At 35.3% G+C, this 7,706-nt stretch overlaps 1 protein-coding gene across 1 annotated transcript in view; it reads right to left on the bottom strand.

The window, feature by feature from the left end:
- LOC107667427 (teneurin-2-like) overlaps positions 1 to 1,101 on the bottom strand; it is a 92,329-nt gene extending 91,228 nt beyond the window's left edge. Inside the window, exon 1 of the mRNA XM_016459095.1 lies at positions 925 to 1,101. The gene's annotated coding sequence lies outside the window, so the exon portion shown is untranslated. The remainder of the gene's footprint in view (positions 1 to 924) is intronic.
- Between the last annotated feature and the right edge of the window lie 6,605 nt (positions 1,102 to 7,706).

Raw genomic sequence — 7,706 nt, 5'->3', positions numbered from 1 at the left:
ATTTGAAAAATAATGTGTTTTTTGAACATTAAAGCATGTCAACATATTCTGTTACACCAAATACACAAAATAATGATCTTTAAAAAAGCATCATATGACCCCTTTAATGCAAGATGGAAATACATTTACAGATAAGGATATAACCATACAATTAAAACCTTTATGCGCCATCACATGTGGAAAATGTCCCAGCAGAGCATTCTTCAAAATACAGGTTTATAATGATATTGGGGTGTGTAAATAAATAATGACAGAATTTTTATGTGAACTATCCCTTTAAGAAACAGCACTTTCCCAAGTGAAGCTCCAAAATGATGGATGTGTCAAAGGTGGTGAAAAATAAAGCTTTTACTAAGGCAACTGACCACCAGAGATTTAAACACAAAAACAAGCAGCCTTAAGCCGCTATTCTTCACAACTAATACCATCAAAAGCTAAAGAGCAGATTAACTGAGACAAAAAAGAAATGCTTATCATCACCCAGTCAACTTCACATTGCATGACTAATGCATGCAAAATAGTTGCCTACTTAGTATCATAACGCATACTAGAACACATTTTAACTTTAAACTGTCAAAATGAGAGAGAAAGAGATTAACATAATTCATCTCAACGAGAAAAACGCAAATGTGGAAAAGACTTTTTCGGCTTAACCTAGGCTAAGTCTCGTTCAGCATTTACACTAGAAAGTCTGCAAATATAGACAGCGGTGGAGTTGTGCCAATAATAATACTCGTCTAAATTAGTGTTATTTAGGCCTTTAAATGGGCTATTATATCCCGTCAGTTCACTGCAGCGTGTTAGTTAGTATGCGAGCTCCGCTACTGCGGATGAGATAACGCGCGCGCGTACAGCCTGATACAGCGATATGTGAAGGAATTTAAACTGACAGTTAGAAAAATAAAATATATAAAGCATAATTACCTGTTAAGACGGATTAATGTCTTATACGCACATCTTTTCTCTCTCTTCTTGAAAAATTTTAGTCCTCGCTCACGTCGGAGTGTTTGCTCTCGAGCGGTTTCTGAGTTCCAGTTAGATACTTATTTCATTCTGCCTGTTGTAACGCTACAGAACGAGCCCGAGACCTAGAAAACTAAAACAAACAACCCATTCCGGAGTGGATGTCCATGGTGTCTCGCACAAAGCGAATGGTTTGGTAGTAGAGCAAGCACATGGGTAAATGTTGTCATTCGTGCAGCTGTAATGATCAGGGGAGGGTTGAGGAGATGTTTGCCTCAGTAAGACGCTCTGGGTGTTGTTGGTGCTCAGTGAAGGTATCAAGGTGAGAGATTTTATGAATCATTGTAAACTAACCAATATTGTATAGCCTACTATTTTAGGCATTTTTAGTACTTAAAGGTACGGAAGCAAAAACAAATTAAAATGCTGTAGTGCCTTTTTTCTGTTTTTGTTATATTTTTCCGTATTTTTTATTATCTATATTATTATTATTTTATTTTGTTATATTGCTATATTTTATTTTATCCACCGTGTTTGTTCGTTTTTATTTTTGGTATAAATATAATTGTTTTATTCTGAACTTTTTTTGCTCGTTTTTTTCCTATGTTTTCTTCATTTAGGTTATTTGTCTGTTTGTTTTTTGCATAAACGTAATTTAGCTTGCTGGATAACATTTACAATGCAGTGGCGACTCTGTCCACTAGGAGCGCTAACAGAAAAGGGGCATCGGTGTATCCGAAATTGCCCCCATACCTTCATTAAATATTCCATACATTACTCCACTAATATAGTCCACTGAATGAGTGAATTTGGACATTGCGTGCACTGGAATTGTTACGAATGGCATCTCCTCACAAGAAAGGAGATTGTTCAGCATGATGCTCGTAGTGCGTGGGTATTTTCTAGTGGCTAGCCATTGAGTGTACGTCTTTATTGAGGTGCATTATGAGACTGAATGAGTGCACTTGATAGCATGGTCAAATAGTCCACTATATAAGGGAATGGGGTAATTTTCAAGACAGTCATTGTCTGTATCTTGAAAATTATCATGTAGTGCCAACTTCAGCCACTAGGAGATTCAGTAGTAAAGTACAGTATATTTCACGCTGACAGTGATTTACATCAACAAATGAGCAACGATGCAACAACTAGGAGTGCAGACATTGCCTGATACATTTGGATACACTGACACAAACCAGTGATGTAATCACTGTCAGTGAGGGGCTTAAGCATGAAATCTTATGTTTAACTTTATATTTAACTTTATTGTTATATAATTTTAATTAATAAGATGTTTTTTTGCATTTTAACAAATAACCTTCTTTTACACAAGGAAAACAATAATAATAAAAAAATCAAGCTGGGCAATATGTATATATGGCAACATAATTGCAATATTTATAAGCCCAAATTATTAGTGCAAGCTGATTCACAAATAACAATCATAAAGCCATGCACAAATTGTAGTGTTTCTTATTATCTGGGCACTGTTAAAAACATTTCCATATGCCGTTTATAAAATCCACTCTTAGCATTCGTGAGACAAGCCCATCCACAGAAATCAACCCAGGATAAATTATTTAAATTCTCTTTCTTTTGGTTATGTAACTGTCTGCCCTGTGTCTACATAAATGATGAAAATCAATTGACTGAATCTCTGCCTACGGATGTCAAGCTGGATTTGGGGAGGAAGTAATCACACATTTCTGCCTAGAATATCTGACTGCAGTATTATACAAACATGTTTTTCTCCACAACACTGCTAGAAAATATGGTCCATGCCCCTCTTGATAATGACATATTGCATTCATTTAGTCCTCCAGAAAAATGCAGCTAATGGAAATGGAGGCCAGAAATCAGAGAGGCCACACAAATACACCACTGATCTAACACAGTTATTAATTATGCCAAATAATACCTGCTTCAGAAAAAAAAAATTGGATTTTGAAAACCGGACATACAGTGTAAGTAAAGGTTTCTTTTATGCATGTAATAATGATCTTTTATGATCAACCTTTTGAATAACTAATTCAAATCTGTCTGTGGAGACCAAACATTATTAAGAGATAACCTGTAAGACTTTACAATAAGGTTCCGTCAGTAAAGTAAAGGATGATGTAAATGCAGCCGTTTGTTATCGTAGAATAAACCTAGACGCAATGAACAATACATATGTTATTTATTCATCTTTGTTAATGTTAGTTAATAAAAATACAACTATATACAACTAGATCCATTAAATAATATTAACAGATACAGCTTTTGACTTTAATGATGTTTTAGTAAATGTTGAAATTAACATTAATACACATTGAACTAAACACTATACTGCTTTTTGGGGATTATTTTCCCATAAATAAACAACCTACAAAAAGAATCGCTTAAAAAATTCTCATCATGCTATATTATTGCCAAATATTGGATTCAGTTATTTTATCGACTTGTTTTCTTTCAATTAGCACAGGTTTGTATTTCTTTTTGGAACTGATTGATCATAGATTGATCTGAATGTATGCACCTCAGTTTTTGATTGAATATTGCCAAAATAATCTATATCAAAATAATGTTTTTTCTTTCAAAAACTGATGCACATAAGCTCAGATCAATGAGGCCTATGATCAGTCAGTCCCAAAAAGAAATACAAACCTGTGCTAATTGAAAGAAAATAAGACAAGACAAAAAGTTTGAATCCAGGATTTGGTTAATGCATAATGACAGATTTACAAGCAAATTTTAAAAGGCCAGTCATTTTTGTCTAGGAACATCAAATTAGGTCAAGGATTTTCAGCACAGCACAAGGGTTAAGTAAGTCTAATAAATGCTTTAGAAGTATTTTCCATTGTTAGCTCATGTTAACTAATGCAGTTAACAAATGGAACCTTAGTGTGAAGTGTAACCAGAAAATAAAACAATTCACCTTTACAAGCACTTTGTGTATTGCGAGGCTTTATCTTGGTGGGATACAAAGCACCGGAGGCTAAACAGTACAGATCTAATGTCTCTACACTCCAGCTGTTCTGAAGGTGGCCCTATCCAAATGTATTTTTGGAGAAATGTCTTGACGATACGTTGGAGACGCTGTGAGCTCAGGAGGGGGTTGACTCCTGTGGTGAAATGCTTGGAGCATTTTGAGTCCGTATGTGGTAGGGAGGTGTGGGGAGCAAGGCGCAGTGTGTCGCTAATCGCTGTGTTTTTTGCATCCTGTGGAGATATGTTCACGCGGGGCTACGACACAAAGCCACAACACAGTTTCCAAAGCAACAGTACCAACTACATATAGGAGATGCAGAAGGAAAACTCTTTTCCCAGGTGCCATTGATTGGCTGTCATAATAACAGTGCCATTTGTTTATTTTTGGCTTGGTGAGGACAGAGAAATCCAAGAAGGAAAATGAACCAAACTCATGTTTTTCCGAATATACTTTGGAATTAATGTTAATAAATATTTACTCTCTCAAAAAGTAATTGCTACTATAAATGTATGGACATGTTTTTAAATTTGACTGACCTAATCGTTTTCATAATGCTGTGTTTTTACTGCTGTTCCATTAGATTTGGCTTTAGGCCAGCTGGACATATTGAGCAGCGTCACTCATTCCAGCTTCTAATTGAAATTGTGACAAAATAGATATTCAATAGGCAGCAACTGTTTCTTTCTACAATTAAGGCTATGCCAGGGATGGAACTGATGGAAACTGATATACACCAGTGCAATTATGCTATTTAGCACGATACATCAAACAGACCCTGCTGAAAGATGCTGTAAATGCAACAGTTTGTGGGCAAAAAGCATCTCGATTAATCATTTTCTGTCTACACTACCGTTCAAAAGTTTTTTGAAAGTCTTTAATTTTCACTATGGCTGCATTTATTTGCATTTAATATTACAAATAAACAAATTAATTAATTAATTTAATTACAGTATAAAATAACAGTTCTCTATTTTGATATATTTTTAAATGTAATTTATTTCTGTGATGCCAAACTGAATTTTCAGCATCATTACTCCAGTCGTCAGTGTCACATGATCCTTCAGAAATCATTCTAACATGCTGATTTGGTGCTTAAGAAACATTTCTTATTATTATCAGTGTACTATACTGTTTGCTATACCTCCATTTATTTGTATTTCATTTATTTCTTATATTTAATGTTCTATTTAAAAAAAAAAGTGGTACTAATCATGAGAATAAACAAGTACTTTGATACCTAGTCACTCACAGAACTGCAGTGCAGGTTTGAGCTGGATGAACAGAAAGTTAACAGGCCAGTGGATTGATATTTCCCCTTGAGATGCAACTCGCCTCGAAAAGCTATTTTTGATGTTACGCTCACCTTTATCTCTTTCACGCTCTTCGGTCATTGGCTTTTGTGGCATACTGAGGCCAAATCTGTTGACTGGACAGGTTTCTCAGAGACAACATTGAAAGTGCTTATTAAAATTTCTTCCCTGTCTGTCTGTGTCTCTGAGATAATGGAGATACTGAAATCATTCATTCTGTCCTACTGCATTTGTGACACCGGGTTATCTACCATTCACTCATACTAGAAGTGTGCTAGCCACAAAGTTTAGGAAGCAAAATGTCCACTGCAGTGTGTAACATCTTTTTTTGGTGGTGGTGTTGTTGTTTTGTTTTAATTATCTAAAATGGTCTTTATTTTCATATTTTCCCCCTGAGATCTACTTAAAACCTGTCACGTTTTAGTTTTCATAAGCATTTTCTTCCCTCTCTTTGAACCTTAAAATGATAAAGTCTGTTTATTTTACTTTGTCTTTGCAATATTCTATTTTTTAACTGTGTGATCATTTTGACTGACTCTGCATATGAACTGCTTTAGTGCTCACACTCCAACCAGTGAATTTGCTGTCAAGTCAAATATAGTCTTTAACTGCACCATGTTGCAAAAAGCAGCAGCCTTTACATACGCTATATCATATGGAATTGATTCACAAAACAACACACATAGAAATGCTTAAAACAAAAAATCATTGTTGTGTAAATGTGGGAAGTTAGCTATTTAGTCAGGGCCGGATTATCCATAGACGGGATTTGGGCGAGTACCCTGGGGCACCAGTCAATAAGGGGGCACCAAGTGATTAAGATAATGACTAGACCTTTAAAATATTTTTCATGTTTTGTATATATATTATTTTGCTGAAAGAGATGCAGATACAAAATGAACAGTTAATTATACAATATATACAGAGAGAATATAAAATATATGCATATATAAAGAATTGCGATTGGTCAGGTCCAGCCTGGTCTCGTTGTTTATATGTAGGCTAGGTATTAATACGTAACATTTACAAGAACAAAATGTACATTTTTGTACGTTTTTATTGATGCTAAAACAGACGTATTTCAACGTTTAAAACGTACAAATCGCTACGTATTTTTAAGCTAAAAAACGTAAAATATTTACTTATCTTTCATATTATTAAGATAGGCTATATAGATGCATTTTTTAAAATCATTTTATCAATAAGCGATTTAGATTTTATTAGACCCCTTAACCTACCCCCAAACCTAAACCTACCCATTTTATAGCGAATATAAAAGGATATAAAAGGCAATTGACCGAAATATGCAGGAAAATAACTATTTTAGTAACAATAGCATTAAAAATATTTTTATAGTCGCTAATAATCCCAGTCTATAATCCCACTCCTACCTCTAAACCTTAACATAACTATTTCTGTACTGTATAAGAAAACATGACAGACAGATAAATGCAATTACAATAATTTATTTATTGCAAAAAAAATGTCAAAAGCAGTACCAAAAGTAATACAAATGACAATGCGTTGCAGTTGCAGTCGCAGTCCTCTCTGGCGGAATACAGAAATTGTGTGAGGTGCAGAGCAGAATTTATGTTGTTAATCGCTGAAAGTATCCCGATTATTTTCCCGATCCACTCCGTGAAGGTGAGAGGCAATGAGCGTTCGATTTTCCTGCCGTAAAACCTGTCGTTTGAAGCGGCAACATTTTGTAAAGAGCTCATCAGTCCGCGCGGGCTTTGCTGATCATGCTGGACTCGCTGCTCGGGATGGAGATGAAGATCGCCAAATAAAGGCTTGGATTTGGGTCTGTTCCTCGCAGTCGTATGGATTCTGAAGATTTGGATTACAGCGCACAAATAAAATTGTTTCATTTCGTAATTGTTGCGTTTTTGGTGTATTTTATAGTTCTATTGTCAGTGACAGCATGTTGGAGAAAACGCCTTTTGTGGCCCATGGCAAACAAAGTAAACATTGCATGACAAGTAAAGGTTAAACGATTGCAAAAATGTTCTTTATTTTAAGGATTTAAAGTGAAGTCTTGTTTAACATTATGTAGGCCTATTCTTGGAAACGAGCTTGCAGCAGAAATCACAGAACAGAACGAAATGTTATCATTTCATATTAAAGGGGTCATATGATGCGATTTCAATTTTTCCTTTCTCTTTGGAGTGTTACAAGCTCTTGGTGCATAAAGAAGATCTGTAAAGTTGCAAAGACTAAAGTCTCAAATCCAAAGAGATATTCTTTATAAAAGTTCAGAGTCAGCCACACCTACCTAAAACGGCTCGTTCTAACACGCCCCCACATATCTACCTCACTATGTGGGAAGATTTGCATAACGCCGCCCAAATGTTCACGCAAAGAAAGAAGGCGTAACTTTTATTCTCACTGTAGTATTGTTGACGCTGCAGCCATGTCGTGAAGGCGCTGTGTGCTTCGTTGTGAAAGTGAAACTACTTTGT

The sequence above is a fragment of the Sinocyclocheilus anshuiensis genome, unplaced genomic scaffold (assembly GCF_001515605.1).
Source record: "Sinocyclocheilus anshuiensis isolate Anshui unplaced genomic scaffold, SAMN03320099.WGS_v1.1 scaffold1389, whole genome shotgun sequence".
Classification (NCBI taxonomy): domain Eukaryota; kingdom Metazoa; phylum Chordata; class Actinopteri; order Cypriniformes; family Cyprinidae; genus Sinocyclocheilus; species Sinocyclocheilus anshuiensis.
Note: the sequence above shows the minus strand (reverse complement) of the source record. Positions and strands in the feature narration are given on the sequence as shown.